This window comes from Triturus cristatus, chromosome 9, assembly GCF_964204655.1.
Source record: "Triturus cristatus chromosome 9, aTriCri1.1, whole genome shotgun sequence".
NCBI lineage: Eukaryota > Metazoa > Chordata > Amphibia > Caudata > Salamandridae > Triturus > Triturus cristatus.
In genome coordinates, this window is record NC_140592.1 from 911062939 (window position 1) to 911085840 (window position 22902).

A 22902-nucleotide genomic window follows, 5' to 3' on the forward strand; every position below is an offset into this window, starting at 1 on the left:
CACCTCTTGCTTGATACTCCTTTCTCCAAAAGAAATCCACAACTTCTCCAAGAGGAGGATTCTTTTTATTGCAGATGAAAGACATCATAGCTTCAAATCTATGATTGAAATATCTGCATACATTGACAGGATCAAAAGAGCACAATTCTCCAGGTGTCTTGTATTCAATATTATTTATATTGGAATTTGCCTCTCGAAGAAATTCAATTAAATCCTCCCAAGCATACTCAGCACAGCTTAGTGTAACAAACCATGGAGGAGTCCCCAAGTTCCGTAGCATGCATTTCAGTTCTCCATGTCGACGGTACCAATATTCATTAGTCCCACGCTGACATGCCATCAGATTAATCAACTGAGATTCTAAATGATCATCTCTCTGATGCACTTTATCCATCAAATCCTTTGCAGTTACATTTTGCAGATGCATTCCAGTTTTTAAAATGTGATTTACTGCATGTGAAAGTCCAGACAAGTCAATTTCAAACAGAAGATGAAACATATAAGGATACATTGTCGAAATCTTGGATCTTCTGCATAAAATCTTGTTGTCCGATATTCAGATGCAGGAATCTGCACAGGACGTTCATCATATCGTCCACCTTATCCTGTTGGAAACAACTGCAGGAAACAACGAGCTTCCAAACTCTCTTCCCATACACTCATGGGACTTCCTGTTGCTTTTTTCATTTGAAACAACTCAATTGTATTCCCCATCACCGCTTTGGAATGAAGTGGATGTACACTGTAATGTTCATAGATCTCTTCACATCTGGACATGTCCACTTTTTCAATTTGTCCACTTAATGTTTCACTATCTTCTGCACAATATATTTCTTCTTCTCCAACAAACACATTTCTATAGTACTCATTATTTTTTATCAGATACAATAATTCCTTTTGCACTTTTTTAACATCCACTACCTCTTGCCAGATTTTCTTATTCTTAGTAGGAACACCATTAACTAGAATGACTAGTGGCTCATTTTCTGCATGATCTACACCAATAGTTTCAACATTTTTCCTTAAATCTAATGGTAAAAACACAACTCTTCCTTTCAATCCTCTTTGCAACTCTGATGGAGGTAATTTACTTGTTTTGGGCTCCATACGAACAATAGCCTGAAAAGGGTGAACACATTGTATCAGAATAGACTCATACGTATTTAAATCTATCAGCTCTGGAGGAATAGCAACCAACTCTAGATTATTATGAACAGCTCTAGCAGGCATTTAATTCTCATCTCATTTATTATAACAATATTTGCAAATACGCTGCTCACATCCCAAATCAAAACAATCCTCTACCAACAAATAAGTTGCAAATTCCATCCACTTATCATTATCTTCTATTTCACTTTTTAAATACAGATTGACACCCCTAGTCTGATTTTTATAGTGACTTCGCTGACAACAAATACAAGAAACATTTGGTCTTTCACCTGAAATTACCTTAAACTTTGTTATTTCATCCTCTGTAATTACAGGTTCTACATTGTCTTCAACATTTTGTTCTACTAGTGTGTCAGTTTCTGCACTCTCTTGCTGAGGCCCAAAGTAACAAAACTCAATATCCTCACAGACCTGCTTCACATCTTAAACTGACCCACGCAAAAGAGCACTATTCAACTCACTTAACTTTAGTGCTGGACTTTTTGCATAATACAACCTTCTCACTAACTTCCGCATTTGAGTATGATGTACTGCCAGCATTCTGAAATGGTGAAAAACACTTTCACAAACTTTCCTAGAAAGACAAGCCAGAGAATGACCTTGCAAACCAGTATGTTTTCTCACTATGCAAGGGTCTAGTCCTTGCAACAGTTTAATCTTTTGTTTTACACTTTTTTTTTTAGTAGAGACTCGTAAAAAACTACATAATTTTTAATAGATTCCTGTCGTACACTGCAAACACTACTGCAATCCCAAGTGTACACAGGGTTTTTAGCACGTCTCCCTAAAACTTCATCAGCTATCACTTCTTCTACATTTCTTTCAACCATTTTCTCTTTCTCCATTGGACAACCATCACTAACCTCATAACCTCTACCACTGGTGTCAACTGCGTACAATAATTTTTCACTTAGTGAATAACTCTCTTCATTAAAAAAAGGCTCTGAACTAGAACTGTGTTTCCATTCTCCCAAAAAAACATCACAAATTGTTTTTTATTAATAACTCTTTTCCTCCTACTTTTGGCCTTCATTACATATATTGATTTATCTAGTGATCGAATTCTGTTCAACACTAAAATAAACAGTTTCCTTTTTACTTCAAAAGCCTTTTCCACAATGCTTTCAATATGCTTCTTCTTTTTATAAAATAAAGCTCTCTTTTTATATTTCTCTACATCTTTCAGCAAATTATGCACTACTCTCTTGTAAAATATTTTTTGCGTAATTCCTTATACTGATTTTGTCTTCTTTTACCATACTTTATCTCCTTTGACTGAACATTTGCTTTTTTACTTTTCCTCTTATTTTGATTTTTTTTCTTACTCAAAAAATTATTTGAGTTGCAGCATTATCTACAGTCTGTTTGCTCCTACAAACATTTTTAATAAATTGCTTCGTGATCTTACCAGAAGATTTTTTCCTTTTAGCCACATTATCTTTTTCATTCAATACTTGTGGTTGATGTTTCTTCAAATAATCCTCCTGTCTCTGTTCTTTTCTTTTTCTTTTTTTTCTGGCATACTTTCTCGATTTGAACGTTGAAAAACAGTATCTGCAAAAAAGAGTCACAAATAAATGTATATTAATAACTTTCAAATGTACAATATTTCATTACTGTACAAACACATTTTATATAAAAACAGACTAAAAAACTATAGCCCTGAACTACAAGTGTGACGATGATTAAAACACTACATACATAATGCATACTACTTTGAAGCAGTTCATGCCCTAAAGCCTACCTCACAAAAAGACTACATGCTAACTAACTGAATGATTACAGTACTAAAAAGAGACACACTGGGTGAGTAACAGGGTGTTTGCTAGAAGTGTATGAATACTAACTGGGGAATTGAAGCTGCGAAAGACAACTGTGTAGCTCATTAGAGAACTGAATGCATACTGGATAGGCATTTAAAGCAGTCCATGTGCTAAGGCCCGGCTCACTGCATGGGTACTTGGGTACTGACTGAATGATTAGACTACAGCAAGGAGACTGCCTGGATGAATTTATAACTGGTGGACTTTTTGCACACGGAATGAATTAGTACTTGGTACTAAAAAGGTCACTAAAAGACTGTAAAGGGAGTGACAAGATGTTTGCTGGACTATATGGATATTGACTAGGGAATTGAAAGTATAAAAGAGAAATCTCTAGGTGGTTAAAAGACTGCATGCATAGTGCATAGGGGTTTGAAGCAGTCCATGTGCTAAGTCCTGGCTCAGTGCATGAATACTTAGACAGTAACTGAATCATTAGAGTACTGGAAAGAGAGTGTCTTGGTGAATTTATAAATGTTTGGGTTGTGGCACAGTGAATGAATTACTACATGGTGCTGAATGGGTCACTAGAAAACTACAAAGAGAGTGATAGGGTGTTTCCTGGAAGTGTATGGAAACTGTCTAGAGAATTGAAGGTGTGAAAAACAACTGTGTAGGTGGTTAGAGAACTACATGCATACTGCATGGACATTTGAAGTAGTCTATTTGGTAATGAATGGTTCACAACATAAGTACTTAGAAACTGACTAAATCATCAGACTACTTCTAGGACAGTGCCTGGGTAAAAATATTAAAATTTCAGTTCTGGGGCAGTAAAGACAATACTACATGGTACTGTACTTTAGTGTCAAAGCATGACTCATTTAATCAACACATAAGCAAAGACTGGCTTCTAATGCTACTAAAACTTGACAACATGACAGGTTTCAAAACAGTTATCTGTCAGTAAATAAACGATGTTACCAAATGCTTCTCTCACAATCCTTACCCAAATGCACACAGACTCACAGTGTGATTTTAGACAATCAACACTATCCTAGGACTTTACTAAAACTCATTCACTACTGTGGAAGGGGTAAGGGGACTGCACACACTCTACATATTTAAGTACAGCACATCAGTGTCAAGGCATGACTCATTTAATCAACATATAAGCAAAGACTGGCTTCTAATGCTACTAAAACTTCACAACATGACAGATTTCAAAACAGTTTTCTGTCAGCAAAAGCACGATGTTACCAAACGCTTCTCTGAGAGTGGTTCCCACATGCACACAGACTCACAGTGTGATTCTAGACAAGCACCACTATCCCTAGGAGTTTACCAAAACTCATTCACTACACTGGAACTGGTAAAGGAACTGCACACAATCTACATATTTCACGACTGCACTTTAGTGTCAATGCCTGACTCATTTAGTCAACACATAATCTACGCATCAGCAATGACTGGCTTCTAATGCTACTAAAACTTGACAACATGACAGGTTTTAAAACAGTTATCTGTCAATAAATAAACGATGTTACCAAATGCTTCTCTCACAATCCTTACCCAAATGCACACAGACTCACAGTGTGATTTTAGACAAGCAACACTATCCTAGGAGTTTACCAAAACTCATTCACTACTCTGGAAGAGTTAATGGTACTGCACACAATCTACATATTTAAGTACACCACATCAGTGTCAAAGCATGACTCATTTAATCAACGCATAAGCAAAGACTGTATTCTAATGCTACTAAAACTTGACAACATGAAAAGTTTTAGAACAGTTTTCTGACAGCAAATACAAGATGTTGCCAAACGCTTCTTTCACAGTGGTTCCCAAATGCACAAAGACTCACAGTGTGATTCTAGACAATCACCAGTATTCCTAGGAGTTTACCAAAATTAATTCACTACACTGGAAGTGGTAAGGGAACTGCACACAATCTACATATTTCACGACTGCTCTTTAGTGTCAATGCCTGACTCATTTAATCAACACATAAGCAAAGACTGGCTTCTAATGCTACTAAAACTTGACAACATGACAAGTTTTAAAACAGTTTTCTGTCAGCAAATACACGATGTTTCCAAACACTTCTCTGACAGTGGTTCCCAAATGTACACAGACTCACAATGTGATTCTAGACAAGCACCAGTATTCCTAGGAGTTTACCGAAACTCATTCACTACACTGGAAGTGATAAGGGAACTGCACACAATCTACATATTTCACGACTGCACTATAGTGTCAATGCCTGACTCATTTAATCAACACATAAGCAAAGACTGGCTTCTAATGCTACTAAAACTTGACAACATGACAAGTTTAAAAACAGTTTTCTGTCAGCAAATACACAATATTACCATACGCTTCTCTGACAGTGGTTCCCAAATGTACACAGACTCACAGTGTGATTCCAGACAAGCACCAGTATTCCTAGGAGTTTACCAAAACTCATTCACTACACTGGAAGTGATAAGGGAACTGCCCACAATCTACATATTTCACGACTGCACTTTAGTGTCAATGCCCGACTCATTTAATCAACACATACGCAAAGACTGGCTTCTAATTAGGCCTGGGTGGTAAATTCCGTTCCGTTCGCGGAATTTGCGAAATTTGGGTAATTTTGCGTTCCGCGGAGAATGCGAAATTGCAAAAAATCTACGTTCCGCAACTTCGCGAAATTTTTTGCTTGTTCGCGTTCTCAATATGCGTGTTCGCGAGATATTTCACCCCGAGCACGCAAACAGCGATCGCGAACAGGAAAAAAGTATCGCGAACAAGCAATTCCACGTGTTCGCGGAATTTCTGCATGTTCGCGGAGATTTTTTACCGTTTCGCGGAGGTTTGCGTAACGCGATTACGCAAATTCCGCCCACCCCTACTTCTAATGCTACTAAAACTTGACAACATGACAGGTTTCAAAACAGTTTTCTGTCAGCAAATTCACGATGTTACCAAACACTTCTCTGACAGTGGTTCCCAAATGTACACAGACTCACAGTTTGATTCTAGACAAGCACCAGTATTCCTAGGAGTTTACCAAAACTCATTCACTGCACTGGAAGTGATAAGGGAACTGCACACAATCTACATATTTCACGACAGCACTTTAGTGTCAATGCCTGACTCATTTAATCAACACATAAGCAAAGACTGGCTTCTAATGCTACTAAAACTTGACAACATGACAAGTTTCAAAACTGTTTTCTGTCAGCAAATACACAATATTACCAAATGCTTCTCTCACAGTGGTTCCCAAATGCACACAGACTCACTGTGTCATTCTAGACTAACAACACTATCCCTTGCACTATATCAAAACACATTTCTTCATCTAGAAGTAGTACTACATTTTAGTATAGAAACATAAAATAACTCATTTCACAAATTCATAAACAATGACTGGTTTCTAATTCTACCAAAATATAAAAACTGGACAGTTATCTCTCTACAAACATATGAAAACACAAATGCTTATCACAGAATGGTTTCTACATGCACACACACTGTCAATAAGATTGTAGAGAAAAAAAAATACTCCCTACACTTTAGCAGAAAAAATACATTAGTCTGATTAAAATAAAAATAGTCTACATACATCCCCTCACAATTAAATAACTCACCTTTCAAGATGTTTTTTAGATTAAGAAGTATATCAGTCACACACCAGATATCAGTCACACACCAGATTTTCTTATACAGAATCTCTGCACTGTGCACCTGTCAGCAAAACCAAAGAATGGCAAAGTTTCCCTCTCATTTTCCACACATATACATGTAAACATCAAATCACATTCCTTCCCACATAAATTCAAAAGCAAACACACATTTTATTGGTTAAACATTTCAACCCTTTCCAAATGACATAAACTTCAACCCTTCCCCCAATCTGCCTTCTGCCCGTTACCATAGAAACAGGACATGGAACACTGTACTGAGCACACAGGTCACAAGTTCAGCACACACAATGTTGCTAATCAAAACAGCAAGTGTGCTTGACTTCTCAACATATCAGCTTATCATATATAATGTTTCTTACAATCTGTTTTTGTTAACCAATAAGAATCAAGCGTTTAAAAAACATAAATATGCACCCTACCTTTCAGTGTAGAAGGTTGTCAAACAACCAATGATTTCTTGTCTTTTTTCAAAATTGCATCTTAGCCACCATTTTAGAAACATCTTACTTTCCAAACTGCCATTTCATTTACAGAGACCATCTGAGTACATCCAGACCTCCTTACAAGATGCTTACAGTGTAGATTGTGGGACACAGCTACATTTTCTGGAGCCAAAGGTATGCAGAAAACAAGGGCATTCACAAAGACCTAGGTTTGCCAAATGTAGACATTAAATGGATTGGACAGAGAGGGTTAAAGTGGCACCAATTGATGCCATTGGTGAAATCCTTCATGCAAATCCAACACCCTGACCTCATAATAGTGCACTGTGGTGGCAATGACCTAGGCACTTTGACTGGGGTAGGTCTGGAAATGCTTATGACGGACACCTTTGCACAACTGATTTCACTTTTCCCTAAAACTGCCTTTGTGTATTCTAACATATGCCAAAGGCAGAAATGGAACTGGTCTGATCATTTTTGTCCACAGATTGAGAAAGCTAGGAAACATGTGAATAAATCTGTTTCTGCTTTTCTCCGAGACTACAGAATGGGATCCATTTACAATAACAATCTGCGCTTTCATATGCAAGAGATGTATAGGAGAGATGGAGTACACTTTACTGATGAAGGAAACAGAGTCTTCCTCAACAACTTTAGACTCTGTATAGGTACTTACTTATAAGTACCAAAAACTCTCAATGAACACAACGGCTCTTTTTAGAGCCACTCAAGAACAAAACACTTAAGCTTAATCTTTATCTCCCAACAATTTCATTTTTTTTCCCCTTGGATCCGCGCACCCACCACGGGAGAATCCGTAAATCCAACGCAATAGGATGCGCGCACCGTGCGCGCATTTCGCTGTTTTTTTTTTTTTTAAAGGGGGGCCCCAGGGGGTCCTTCTGGGACCCCCTAAGCACCTCTAGAGGGTCAGAGTATTTCCACTCTGCCCCCTTTATATGTTGCCACCAACAGTTCCTGGTTTCGAATGTAGAGAGACGCTCGACAGCCAATTGGCATTCAGCGAGCGATCGGAAGGGTGCGCGCTCCGTTCGGGGAGGGTTCGCTTACGGTGCGGGTACGGTCCGCAGGTCCTCCAAGGTCATAGATATCACTAACTTTTTTACCCTAATTTTCTCAGGAACTACTGAACAGATTCACACCAAATATGCAAAAGGCGCGAGTCCAAACTGAGGACTACATCTTTTCCAAATTTGGTGTCATTCCGTTCAGCGGTTCGGGCTGTAGCTGCGACAACAGATCCTATGGGAAATTGTATGGGGAAAACGCGTTTTGGGACCCCCCTTTTTTCTCGGCCCCTGCTTGACAAATCACCACAAAACTTTCAGGGTAGGAGCGGAGCGGAGCTGGCCAAAAGTTTGGAGAATTTCGCGAAGATTCGTCAATCGGCGCCAAAGAAATTCCCCATAGAATGTTGCAGATTTCCTATGGAAAATAGGTCCTAACTATAACTATCTACTGGCGACCGCCAGTAGATAATATATATATATATATATATATATATATATATATATATATATATATATACACACACACATATATATATATATATATATATATACATATACATATATATATACCTATATTATCTACTGGCGGTCGCCAGTAGATAGTTATAGTTAGGACCGAGTTCCCATAGAAAATCTGAAAATTCTATTTTGAATAACTTTGGCGCCGGTTGACTTATCTCCGTGAAATTCTCAAAACTAATGGGGCGCTCCGCTCAGCTCTTACCCTGAAAGTCTCAGGGTGATTCGTCAAGCGGGGGCTGAGAAAAAAGGGGGGTCCCAAAACGTGTTTTCCCCATGCATTTTCCCATAGGACCTTTAGTCGAAGGTACAGCCCGAACGGCTGAACAGAATTACTTGAAATTTGGCAAAGAGGTAGTCCTCAGGTCAGGCATGTGCCTTTTGCTTAAATGGTGTAAATCCGTTCAGTAGTTCCTGAGAAAATCAAAAGTAAAATCACATATATATCTGGGCAGAGCCTAACCACACATCTCATGGTGAGATCTGATTGGCTGTCAGCACTTCATCCAAGAAGTGTTGGCAGCCATATTGGGACCAATATACATGATAGCACCTCATTAAAAAGCATTGCAGCTAATAGAAGGTTTTAAGACTTTAGTTACATTATAAATCATTTGTTGATGTCACCATACTCATTTTAGGAATTGTGGTGTGTTCTAAGGTGATTTTACCATGTGAAAAAGCCTTCTGCTGTGATATCATGAATTATGTTTGAGAGAAAACTATTTTCTCATGCTTTTCCCACAGAGGTTTGGAAGGTGATCTATAAGCTAACTGAGAGCATATTTTCTGTAAATTCACATTATCTTTCTCAGTCATTTGAGAATGAAGTCTGACATTCTCAGTAAAACATGTACATCCAACAAGGGCAGAGACTGTCAGTTGATTCCTTTGTGTTCTACTGCAGCTTCCCAGAGTGTTCTAAAGAACAACTAGAGCGCTAACAGTCCTACTTATGACAAACGTATGGCACACCTGAAGCCATCTTGGTTGGAATAAAGTGGTAATTCTTAAAACATTTAATCTAAAAAGGAACAAAATGAGGGGGTTCATTTTGCCATAGAAAGTATGATTAGTGCTGCAGAAAGAAAAATTAGGGCACATTTTGAGTGACTTCTCAAATCCTCTTCTATTTCATAAAAAAATTCTGACATGCAGACTGAAACATGCACTTTGAATACCAGCAGCAGACTTCCCTGGTGAGCAGTAGCTTTACTACAGTGATCTAATGAGCAACTAGAGTGCTAACATTCAGAATTTATGGCAAATGTGTGACACATCTGAATGCCTTCTTGATGGAACCAAGTAAAAAACTGAAAGTATTTCCTACTGAGGAGACTGCAGTAAATGAGATAATTAGGAAACTTCATAACAAATACATCTCCCAAGATGGCCACCAGAGACAAAAGAGCCCAAATGTAGCCCAAATATCACCCAGATGTAGCCCTAGTATAGCCCAATGACAGAATGTCCCAGAGTGTTCTAACGAACAACTAGAGCGCTAACAGTCTTACACATGACAAAAGTATGGCACACCTGAAGCCATCTTGATTGGAATAAAGTGGTAACACTTAAAACATTTAATTTACAAAGGAACAAAATGAGGGGGTTCATTTTGCCATAGAAATTATGATTAGTTCTGCAGAAAGAAAAATTAGGGCACATTTTGACTTCTCAAATCCTCTTCTATTTCATAAACAAATTCTGACATGCAGACTGAAACATGCACTTTGAATACCAGCAGCACACTTCCCTGGTGAGCAGTAGTTTTACTACAGTGATCTAATGAGCAACTAGAGTGCTAACATTCAGAATTTATGGCAAATGTGTGACACATCTGAATGCCTTCTTGATGGAACCAAAATAAAAAACAGAAAGTATTCCCACTGAGGAGACTGCAGTAAATGAGGAAATTAGGAAACTTCATAACAAATAAATCTCCCAAGATGGCCACCAGAGACAAAAGAGCTCCAAATGTAGCCCAAATATCACCCAGATGTAGCCCAAGTATAGCCTAATGACAGAATGTCCCAGAGGGTTCTTAAGAACAACTATAGCGCTTACTGTCTTACTTATGACAAAAGTATGGCACACCTGAAGCCATCTTGATTGGAATAAACTGGTAACACTTAAAACATTTAATTTAAAAAGGAACACAATGAGGGGGTTCATTTTGCCATAGAAATTATGATTAGTGTTGAAGAAAGAAAAATTAGGGCACATTTTGAGTGACTTCTCAAATCCTCTTCTATTTCATTAAAAAATTCTGACATGCAGACTGAAACATGCACTTTCAATACCAGCAGCAGACTTCCGTGGTGAGCAGTAGCTTTACTACAGTGATCTAATGAGCAACTAGAGTGCTAACATTCAGAATTTATGGCAAATGTGTGACATATCTGAATACCTTCTTGATGGAATCAAAGTAAAAAACTGAAAGCATTTCCTACTGAGGAGACTGCAGTAAATGAGGAAATTAGGAAACTTCATAACAAATAAATCTCCCAAGATGGCCACCAGACACAAAAGAGCCTAAATGCAGCACAAATATCACCCAGATGTAGCCCACATGTAGCCCAATGACAGAAGTGTGCAAAACACTTTTTTTTTGTGTATTTGCAGTTTTATATAGTGCAGAATGGTCAGGTATTGGAGTGCTTTACATGAGCATTGGTTACATCACACAAGATCAAATTAATTTTGGTTGTAGACATGGGGAGATTAAGTGATTTGACCAGAATCACAGAATGTTGAGCTGAAGCATAAACTCCAACCTGGTTCCCCAGTTGCAAAGTCTGCAGCTCTGGAAGTAACACCACATCCTCTCGCCAAGGTGCAACATTTAATCAAGTGGTCAACTGGATAAAAAAACATAAAGATTACAAATAATTTAAAAGTTCTTTGTCTCTATTTGAAAACTCAGAAAAGATGTCCTCATTTTAGTTTTTTAGAGCACTAACCATAATTTTGATGCAAATAAGACCCTCTCATATATGTAATTTCTAAAGGAAATACTCTAGGTATAACAGTTTTGATTACATCAAGATGACGTCAGGCGTTCCACACTTTTGTAATAAATATAGAATGTTAGCAATCTAGTTGTTCATTGGGATACTGTTGAGAGGCAGAGGCCAGGGGCACGGACTCTGAAAAGTGAAGTCAGGTAGGAGAGTGCAGAGGCAACAATTTGACCACACTGGGCAGGCAGGAAGGGCAGTGGTAGCACAACAGACTATGGAGGGCAGTGGAAAGGGGGGAAGGGGCAACAAACCAACAATACAGGACTGGCAAGAGAGGCTGTGGCAATATAATAGACCATTGTGGGCAGAAGGAAGAGGCAGTGGTAGTACAACCATACATTTTATTTATTTATTTATTTATTTAAGCTTGTACCGCGCACAGCTACCCACAAAGGGTTTCCCGGCGCCAGGGATAGACTGTAGAAGAAAAGAGAATGTCACCTTGACTTAAGGCCTCTGCCGACTATTGGTCACGCTTAGTAAAGAGCAGGGTCTTCAAAGCCTTACGGAAGCGGAGTAAGTTGGTCTCAGATTTTAATGCCAATGGGAGGGAGTTCCAGTATTTAGGACCAAGAGTGGAAAAGGAGCGGCCTCCCATTTTTGCCAGCTTCCATCTTGGTACTGTGAAATTGCCAGTGTCCGATGACCTTAATGAGCGCAGGGGTCTATAGGGTTTTACCAGCCCCTGAACATATACTGGGGCGCTACCCTGCTTAGCCTTGAACATATAGCAGAGTGCCTTGAATTTAACGCGTTCTGGGATGCTCAACCAATGGAGGTCACGCAAAGCGGCAGTGGCTGAGGTACGTCTGGGGACATTCTTTAGCAGGCGCGCGGCCGCATTTTGCACCACCTGCAGCACATGTATAGTAGCTTTATCTGCGCCCAAATAGAGAATGTTGCCATAGTCCAGGCGTGATGTTACAAGTGCCTGGACTACAGTTCTGCGAGAGGAGAGGGGGAGCATCCACAAAATCTTGTGAAGCCATCGCAAGGTTGAAAAGCAGATGGCTGAGACCTTAGTAGCCTGTTGTCTCATAGTTAGCCTGTCGTCAATAATGACGCCCAGGTTGCGAACTGCAGTAGATGGTGTAGGCGCATTTCCCAGTTTGATGGGCCAATGGCGAGGACCCCAAAGATGTTTGTTCTGTCCCAGAATGACCACCTCGGTCTTCTCCCCATTCAGCTTGAGACAATTTCTCCGCATCCAGTCGGCCACAAGAGTGAGGCCCGACTTGAGTGCGGAGATGTTGTTTACGTCTCTCCCTGACAAGGAGAAGACAATCTGGGTGTCATCTGCGTAGGAAAACAGGGTTAGCCCAGCTTGTTCGACTATGGTTGCCAAGGGTTTAACATAAATATTAAATAATAAAGGGCTAAGAATTGAGCCCTGGGGGACGCCGCGGGTGGATGGACAAATGGCGGAGGCAGCTTTAGAAGAAAACACTTGGAAGCTTCGGTCACTAAGGAAAGACGCCAGCCAGGCCAAGGCCTGGCCTGCCACACCTAGAGATTTCAGAGAGTCAATGAGGATGGAATGTGACACGGTGTCGAAAGCTGCGCTCAAATCCAGCAGGATGAGCGCCATGGTGTTTCCCTGATCGACACCGTGCCTAAGACTCTCTGTCACCCCCAGGAGGGCTGTCTCGGTTGAGTGCCTAGGCCGAAAGCCCGACTGAGAAGGATGGAGAAATCCAGTGTTTTCAACCAGTTTGGAGAGCTGAGAATTTATATGTCTCTCCAATATCTTTGAGAAAATAGGCAACAAAGATATAGGGCGAAAGTTAGCAGGATTCGAAGGATCTGCACCCTGTTTTTTTAATAACGGTACAACCATGGCGTGTTTCCAAGGTTGTGGGACATGGGCCTCGCTCAGAGAAGCGTTGAGTAATTTAATGATGGGGGGATGAGTGAGGGGGTCTAATTGTTTTAATATTTTGGCCGGGAGAGCGTCCTGTGGGGAGCCCGATCTCACACTATTTAAACAGGAGAGGAAAGAAATGGCGTCTAAGGGCTGCCAAGTAGTGACTACTGCATCAGTGTCATTGTTTTCCAATTTTTGGACTATGTCAAGGGCAGTGTACATAGTACCTAGAGGTGTAGTGAAATTTTCATAGATAAGGTCAACTTTATCTATGAAGTAATCCGCTAAGGACTGACACTGAGTGCCATCAAGTGCCGGGGGAGGAGGGATCGAGTAAGCACCAGTCAATTTTTTGACAACAGAGAATAGCACCTTTGGGCAGTTTTGTGCATCAGTCACAGTTTTCCTTGTGTAGTCTGCTTTAGCAGTTTTACAACTGTAGTGGTATTTTTTTAAGGCTTCTTTATATGTGGCTTTACGTGAAGGAGAATAGCCTTGTCTCCATTTACACATGCCAACAGACCCGTTTCAGCCAGGAAACGTCCAATGTTTTTAAGCTCAAACGGGCTTTATTTGATCTGTCTCCTGTCTACAATCTCCTCTTTTTCAATGTAACTCAAAGGGGAAAATCAATACCCCAGTTTTTTTTCAAAATCTCCCTCTTACCAAGTTCAAAATGTTCGCAAGTATGGTACATTGAATCATGGTAGGCAGGAGGAATTGGGGTAGGGACATGGACTCGGATAACAGAGGACAGGAGGGACATGGAGAGGTGCACCAAACTGACCCTACAGGGCAGGCATCAGGGTTTGCAGCAGCACAATACACCACACAGCGCATGCGGGACGGGAGTGCAGCTCAACAATCCATAGAAAGCAATAGGGAGGGGACAGGACCATGCACATGGACAACAGAGAACAGATGGGAAAGAGGCAATGGTAGCTAGCTGACCATAATGAACAGACAGGAGAGAAAGCTGCAGTATAACAGACCATAAAGGGCAGGAGGGACGGATCAGGGGCAAGCCAAGAGGGAGGGAATAGGGGGTCTGCACATGGAAACAGAGGGCTGGGGGCAAGGTGGCAGGGCAGGAGCAGCAAGATGGCCATGGAGGTCAGGCAGGATGGGCACTAGAAACAAGACACACCATGGAGAGCAACAATGATACTATGGTGGCATACACACAGACCATGGAGGGAAGGTGGGAGGGGGTCAGGGGCAGCTAGCTGACCACACAGGGAAGGTGGGAGGGGCCATGGCAGCACAGACGACCATGCATGGCAAGCGGGAGGGTTAGTGGCAGCACAACGACTATGATGGGCAAGAAGGAGGGTGCAGGGGCATGCGCAAAGGACCATGGAGGATAGAAGGGAGGGTCAGGACCTGGGCACAGACAAGAGAGTTCAGGGGAAGGGGCCTCACAACAGACCACGTGGGGCAGGCAGGAGGAGCAGTTGCAGCACAACAGATCAGGGAGGGCAGAAGGGTGTGGCAGTAAAATGGACCATGGAGGACAGGAGGAAGGGGATAGGGGCATGGCATGTGGACAGGCAGGGTGGAGGTGGCAGGGACAGGTTACAGTCATCTGACAATGCTAGGCAGGTGGGAGGGGAGTGGCAGCTCAACAGAACACTCAGAGTAGATAGGAGTGGCAGGTCCATGGAACATAGTGGGCAAAAAGGATGGAGCAGGGGCATGCACAAAGACATCGGAGGGCAGGGGGAAGGAGAATAGGGGCAGCAAGCTAAGCACAGAGGCTAAGCAGGAGGTCAATGATGGGCCATAGAATTGGGCAATGGAGGGCAGGAGGAGTGGACTGGTACTTCATGCTAAATGGAGGGCAGTGGCAGCACATCAGACCATGCATGGCAGGAGGGAGGAGGCTAGTCCATGGATTCAGACAACAGAGGATAGGGAGGAGGTGGATGGGGAAGCAAGCTAACTGTTCAGAGAAGGTGGGTATTAGGAACTTTATTGTTTTTAAAATGTGTGTCTGTGCGAACTACTTAAAATATGAACAAGTATGCAGCATAATCTCACTTTTATTCAGGAAGAAGAGGACGTTTGTGACTGTGACTCCGGGCTCACTTGGCAGAAACACCCCCTGACCCTCCACCCCCCATCGCAAAATGTAATGCCCGTGAAAAGTGCAGGTGGACGCAGTGTTATATAGAACATAGTCCTGAGAGCACGACTGAAAATGAAAACTAGATATAGTGTATGGTATAAACTATGTACCAAAAAGTGTGATATAAGATGAACCGGGCGTGAAATATAATATGCAATACATTGTGCGCAATGACAGATTCATTGGAGAGCGCGAGATAGCACAGGCACTAGCGCGTGCTATGCGATATGCGCCTTGGAGTGTAATATGCACAGGGCAGTGTTGTGTAACATAACTAGTCTCTAAAGTTGTAATATAAAATATGTGCTGGGGAGTGTAACGTTGCATATGCACTGTGACAAAGATATGGATCCCAGATTGTAATATGTATGGCATAGCGCTGTGCGTTATAACATACACATCGAGGAAGGCACGTTAGATGGGGCAATATAACCCGTGCGAAGGCAAGTGTGGCATGACATATTCACGGGGTGGTGTTACAGTGCACATGGGCTAGAGAGTGTCATAGCATACGCACTAGCTGGTGGAATACAACACAGAGGTGTGAGGCAATCGGCGGGCACTGGTGGGTGTAACACAGCATTGGGCTCAGCCAGGAGCTGTGACTCTTAAGTGAGGTTCGTCTCCTTTCCAGAGAGTAAAATAAAAAGTATTACTCATCCGGCGGTGGATGTGTTTTTTATTAACCGTGCATAGTTTGGTCGCATTTTTGTCGAATCCCCTTTGAATGGCTTGGTGTGCGTGTATATTAAATGTGCCCGTCAATAGCTACCCATGTTTGTATAAATAAACGACAAGGGTGTCTACTTGGAGAGTACCCTCCAGCGGGGGCGCCGGGATTAGGCACCGTAGGGCGTCAGACACGTCAGAGCTTCACTAGTGGTGTAATTACATTCCATGTGGATTCATTCTATACATAGTCGCCTTTTAAAGAATATCACGCAAATCGGCATGGTGATAGGTACATACGGTTTGTCCAGCATGTCCTAGGTGTTTTTATAAATATATATATTTTTAAAATAATAAAAAACAAAGGCCGGCGCCGGGGGATGGGGTCCCCGGAGCCATAAGTGGCCTGAGGAGGGGGGCAACGCAGCCCCCTCCTAAAGAATTTAAATAAAAAAAAGAACATGACCCGGGGGTTGGGGTCCCCGGGGCCGATTATGGCCTTGGGAGGGCCAAATTTATTTTTTTCAACAAAAAAAATTAGGGTGTAGGCCCTGGGGGATGGGGTCCCCAGGGACAGTAAATTAGAAAAAGAAGGGGGGGGCCACACAGCCCTCCTTCTTAAAAAAATAAAATAAATAAAAGAACGGCATCGCGCTGGAGGCCACGCCCCCTCCTTGCAGCACTCTGCAAACGCGCCCCCTGGCCAGTGGTAAGTTGGGGAATTAATTCCCCTTCAATACTGAGGGTCCCTGAGGGCCAACTAGCCCAACAGGTATCTCCAGTGTGCGCCAGGGAGCTGCGTTGCAGACAGGTGTTCTGAGGCCACGCCCCTTTTTACACCTCTATGCAACGCAGCTCTGTGGCGCTTACTGGAGGTACCTAGTGGGCTAGTTTGACCCTAGGGACCCTTAGGATTCAAGGGGACTTAATCTCTCAGCTTAGAATGGCCGCAGGGCGCGTTTACACAGTGGAGAAGGGAGGTGACGGGGCCTGAGGTGACGTGTGCAAACAAGCCCTGTGGCGCATTTTAAGTTGGGGAAATAATTCCCTTTCAATCCTGAGGGATGCCGGGGGCCGACTAGCCCACCAGGTGCTTCCAGTAAGTGCCACTGCTCTGCGTTGCAGAGACGTGGTGCAGGCCGTGCCCCTTTTTACACCTCTCGGCAATGGCGCTTACTGGACGTACCTAGTGGGCTATTTTGCCCCTAGGGATCTTCAGGATTCAAGGGGACTTAATCTCCCAACTTAAAACACGGCCACAGGGCATGTTTACACAGTGGGGAAGGAAGGGGACGGGGCCTGAGGTGACGTGTGCCCTATGGCGCGTTTTAAGTTAGGGAAATAATTCCCCTTCAATCCTGAGGGCCTCTGGGGGCTAACTAGCCCACCAGGTGCTTCCAGTAAGCGCCACTGAGCTGCGTTGCAGAGAGGTGGTCCAGGCCCTGCCACTTTTTACACCTCTCTGCAACGCAGCTCTGTGGTGCATACTGGAGGTACCTAGTGGGCTAGTTGGACCCTAGGGACCCTCAGGATTCAAATTAACTTAATCTCCCAACTAAAAACGGCCACAGGGCGTATTTACACAGTGGTGAAGGGAGGGGACGGGGCCTGAGTTAACGTGTGCAAACAAGCCCTGTGGCGCATTTTAAGTTGGGGAAATAATTCCCCTTCAATCCTGAGGGCTCCTGGGGGCTAACTAGCCCACCAGGTGCTTCCAGTAAGCGCCACTGAGCAGTGTTGCAGAGAGGTGGTCCAGGCCGTGCCACTTTTTACACCTCTCTGCAACGCAGCTCTGTGGCGCATACTGGAGGTACCTAGTGGGCTAGTTGGACCCTAGGGACCCTCAGGATTCAAATGAACTTAATCTCCCAACTAAAAACGGCCACAGGGCCTGTTTACACAGTGGTGAAGGGAGGGGACGGGGCCTGAGTTAACGTGTGCAAACAAGCCCTGTGGTGCGTTTTAAGTTGGGGAAATAATTCCCCTTCAATCCTGAGGGACCCTGGGGGCCAACTAGCCCACCAGGTGCTTCCAGTAAGCACCACTCCGCTGCGTTGCAGAGAGGTGGTCTAGGGCGTGCCCCTTTTTACATCTCTCTGCAACGCAGCTCTGTGGCGCTTACTGGAGGTACCTAGTGGTCTAGTTGGACCCTAGGGACCCTCAGGATTCAAGGGGACCTAATCTCCCAACTTAAAACGGCCACAGGGTGTGTTTACACAGTGGGGAAGTGAGGGGACGGGGCCTGAGGTGACGTGTGCAAATAAGCCCTGTGGGGCATTTTAAGAGGTAGTTTTAATACCCTGCCTTATTATATACTAGGGGCTTACAGAGGAGGTCATGCTGATCACAGGAGGACCCCAACGCATAGTGTTCCCTAGTGTATGTAGGTGTTTTCACTGTATTCTGAGTGTCTTTTAACATAGCACTGGCTCTAGGACTGGTTAATCAGACTCAGTTACCACCAGTATCCATGCAACAAGGCTTCTTTCTGCTCTTCTGTTTGTTCTTTCTGCACGTTATCCTTCTTCCTGCACTTTTCTTCGTATTTGAGGACTTCTGCTGCTTCTTTCTGCATTTCTTTTTTTTCTTTCTGTGCGTTTTTTCTTCTTTCTTCACATGTCCTATCTCTGTAGGCATAGTTAGAAATTAGCATTTAAAAAACCTTAGAAATTCACTGAAAAAAACATAGGTTTCAGGCACGTTATAGTTCGGAATTAGCCTTTAAAAAACCTTAGAAATTCACTGAAAAAACCATAGGTTTCAGGGGCGTTATAGTTAGCTGGACTTTTCACTCGTACAAAACCATTGAAATTCCCCCGTTATAGTTAGCTCAGCTAACTATAACTTGCGCGCCCGCAATGCACTGCTGATGACGTCACATATTACATCACTCATGACATGGTCAGTGACATCACTCATGACATCACTGATGACATCTCAAATGACATCACTAATTACATCACTGATGACATCATCCTTGTGATAGAGTGGCAGAGCTCCTCTTCCCCTAATATAACCTTTGATACACACATTCAAAAATAGAAACTACACTGTTCAAAACAATGGACATACCAATACAAGTTACAACAACCTATTCAGTAATTCTAAGATCCACATACACATCCACTCATTCACCAACAGTCCTATACAGTCACTCATACATGTACTCACTCATCATATGTACTCACACACCTATACATCCTGTTACACAACACCACTCATCCATAGAGTTACTCACACACATAGTCACTCATGCTAATAAAGAATCAAACATCCATTTACTTGCATATACAGTTATACACACACCACCACACTTACTTCTACAGAAACTTACACATACTTAGTCTTTTAAACAATCACTTATAGAAACACATACTTATTCATACAGGAACTCTTTCAATCTCTCACTCACACATATACTCACTTTTATACACCAATAGTCTCATATACTAGTTTAAAACATATGTAGTTACTCATAAAGACACTATGGAGACAGTCTATCACTCACTAACACACCCATGCACACACTCATCCACCCATACAGTCCTGCACACATGCTGTCTTCAACACATACAAACAGTGAGTCACTCATTCATGCACCTATGCACTACGTAATACCCCCCACCGAACCATACAGACACTCAGACACTCATACTGATTCTCAAAAAACCAACTAATAACCTATATAGACACTCATGTAGCTACTCACCAACCCATGCAGCCACTTATACACAAAGTGAGAGACTGATACAGATATTTACACATTTAAACATTACTCACTAAGCCATGTATTCACTAAGATACACTTAATCAGTCAGTTATACAATCAATTTTTCAAAAACAAATCTTCCATTTAGACACTTATATACCCATTTATTCTTCCATCGACCTTGAGATATACATATATAAAACATATGTAATTTTCAGAAAAAAACACATTCACTGGATGATGTCATGAGTGATGTCATGAGTGATGTCATTTGAGATGTCATCAGTGATGTCACTGACCATGTCATGAGTGATGTAATATGTGACGTCATCAGCAGTGCATTGCGGGCGCGCGAGTTATAGTTAGCTGAACTAACTATAACGGGGGAATTTCAATGGTTTTGTACGAGTGAAAAGTCCAGCTAACTATAACGCCCCTGAAAACTATGGTTTTTTCAGTGAATATACATATGTATACACCGATCCACAACCCGGAAGTAGGGAGCTTCACTACGGCGGTCCTGGACGGGCTCCGGCTGTCTCATCAATCGTCCAAATACTTCCACGCTTCACAGTGAAAGAAATCCAGGACTCGCAGAGGTGCTGTTTTGAAGTTTTATTAAAGGCAAGGTAACGCCTCACCAACGCGTTTCGGTCATGGTTATGGCGAAAACGTTATTCCGACCTCATTTTATTGACATGCTTCATTTAGTTAGAGAAACAGAAATAGGACTGTTGTTGAAAGCATGAAATTCATCATTATAGGCAAGCGCCATTTTAGAGTGGTTCTTTGTAAATAAATACAAATCGCAGATTCATTCAACAACAAAAAAAAAATTGTTGCAAATATTGTAATTGCCAAAATCATGAACTTCTTAACTATAAATTGGCAAATTTGGTGGCATGTTACATGATCGTAGTATCCCGCGCAAGTGGGCGATGCAATATAACTCTTCATTAACTTCATTCTTTTATCTGAAGAGAATATCAATTGTTACTGTTTCTTTTTTTTTATTGACATCACAAAAGGGTAGTATACATAAGTTCATAGCATACATCAAAATAAATCAAAATAAATAACAATAGTCATCAGTGGAATACAATTAAACATGTCCGAGAATTCAAAGATGGTCAGAATCATCAGGTGGTATAATTGATCAAGAAATTCCGAGATATTTTGCCTTTGCAGTAAAGTCAACTGTTTACTACAACCATGTAATCCTTTATACATGAAAAACTAATTTTTTTTAAAAAAATTGCTTTGTCTCAGTTAAACTATATCACAAACAAATTTCTGTATCTTAGTTAGACTATATCGCAAGATCCATAGGACCCCAAATGTTCTCATTCTTGACAATAGAGCCTATACCCCTAGCCTTAGCCAGGGTATATTCCATACCATAAGTGTCTTTGATAATAGACCACCAATCAGAAATGGGGACCCACATCCGAGCGATAGCTAACCTAGCTGCCACCATCATGATTGAAAAAGACCGTGCCATAGCTGGTTAAACTGCCTTATAACCTAACATAATTTCTAAAGTCGTCAGTGTAGGTCCCACTCCAAGTTTACTATAGAATACTTGACCGATCTTCTGTCAATAAGTCTACAATTTTGGGCATTCTACGAACATATGAAGGAGATTTGTGGCCTGAGTCCCACATTTAGGACATTAAGGTGCCGATTACGATCCTGTAAAAACCGGGTACGAACCGTCGGACGGAGCATATTCTCCGTCCGACGCGTACCCGGTCAGACCAAGATACAAACATGGAAGTACGATTCGCACGGAAATACTATTTCCGTACGAATCGTACAAAACACCGACCGACGAAAATATACATACAAATGTGATCCGGGAAAGCGCCGACGTGACGTCGGGACGCACGCAGCCTGCCATTCACGAACCAGGAAGTACGATTCGCACCGACATCATCCCGCACGGAGAATATTTTCCAGCAGCCAAAAACTGCCGGGAAATCCGGACGACGCGAACAAGGAGTACCTGCACGCGACGGACAGACATGGACCCGAACCTACGTGTCATCCCGGCCCTCATAGCAGTCGACCTCCTCTACAGGTTCCGCCGCAGACGCCGCAGAAGGTCAGAACAACAAAGGGAGGGGGGAAAGGGCAGGAGCAGGGGCAGGCCACAAAACCCCCACCCAAGTCACACAGCACACATGCCCTGGACATACCTGACCCCCAGGCCCTGGTCAGTACGAGGGGGTGGGGGCATGTCCAGCAAAGCCAGCGTCCGCCACAACGGAAGTGGTTGACGACGCGAACCGGTAACACAACAATACAGGTACGTCCCATACCCACGCCTTAAGAGCGTGGGTACGAGTCGTACCACGCCCACACCTACGTCACCCCAACAATGGTGGGACGGCTGTACCCACATGGCAAAGGCCTGGGTACGGCCCACACAAGCATGCAACAGCATGGGTACGGATATGTACAGACCGTACCCCCACCCCCGTATGCATGGAGGGCACCCCCCATCCCAACAGAGTACGTACGGACTGTACCCCCACCCCCGTATGCATGGAGCGCACCCCCCATCCCAACAGTGTACGTACGAACCGTACCCCCACCCCCGTATGTATGGAGCGTACCCCCACCCCAACCGTGTATGTACGACCCGTACCCTCACCCGCTTACGTATGGAGCGTACCCCCACCCCAACCGTGTATGTACGGCCTGTACCCTCACCCACATATGTATGGAGCGTACCCCCACCCCAACCATGTATGTACGACCCGTACCCTCACCCGCGTATGTATGGAGCGTACCCCCACCCCAACCGTGTATGTACGACCCGTACCCTCACCCGTGTATGTATAGAGCGTACCCCCACCCCAACCGTGTATGTACGACCCGTACCC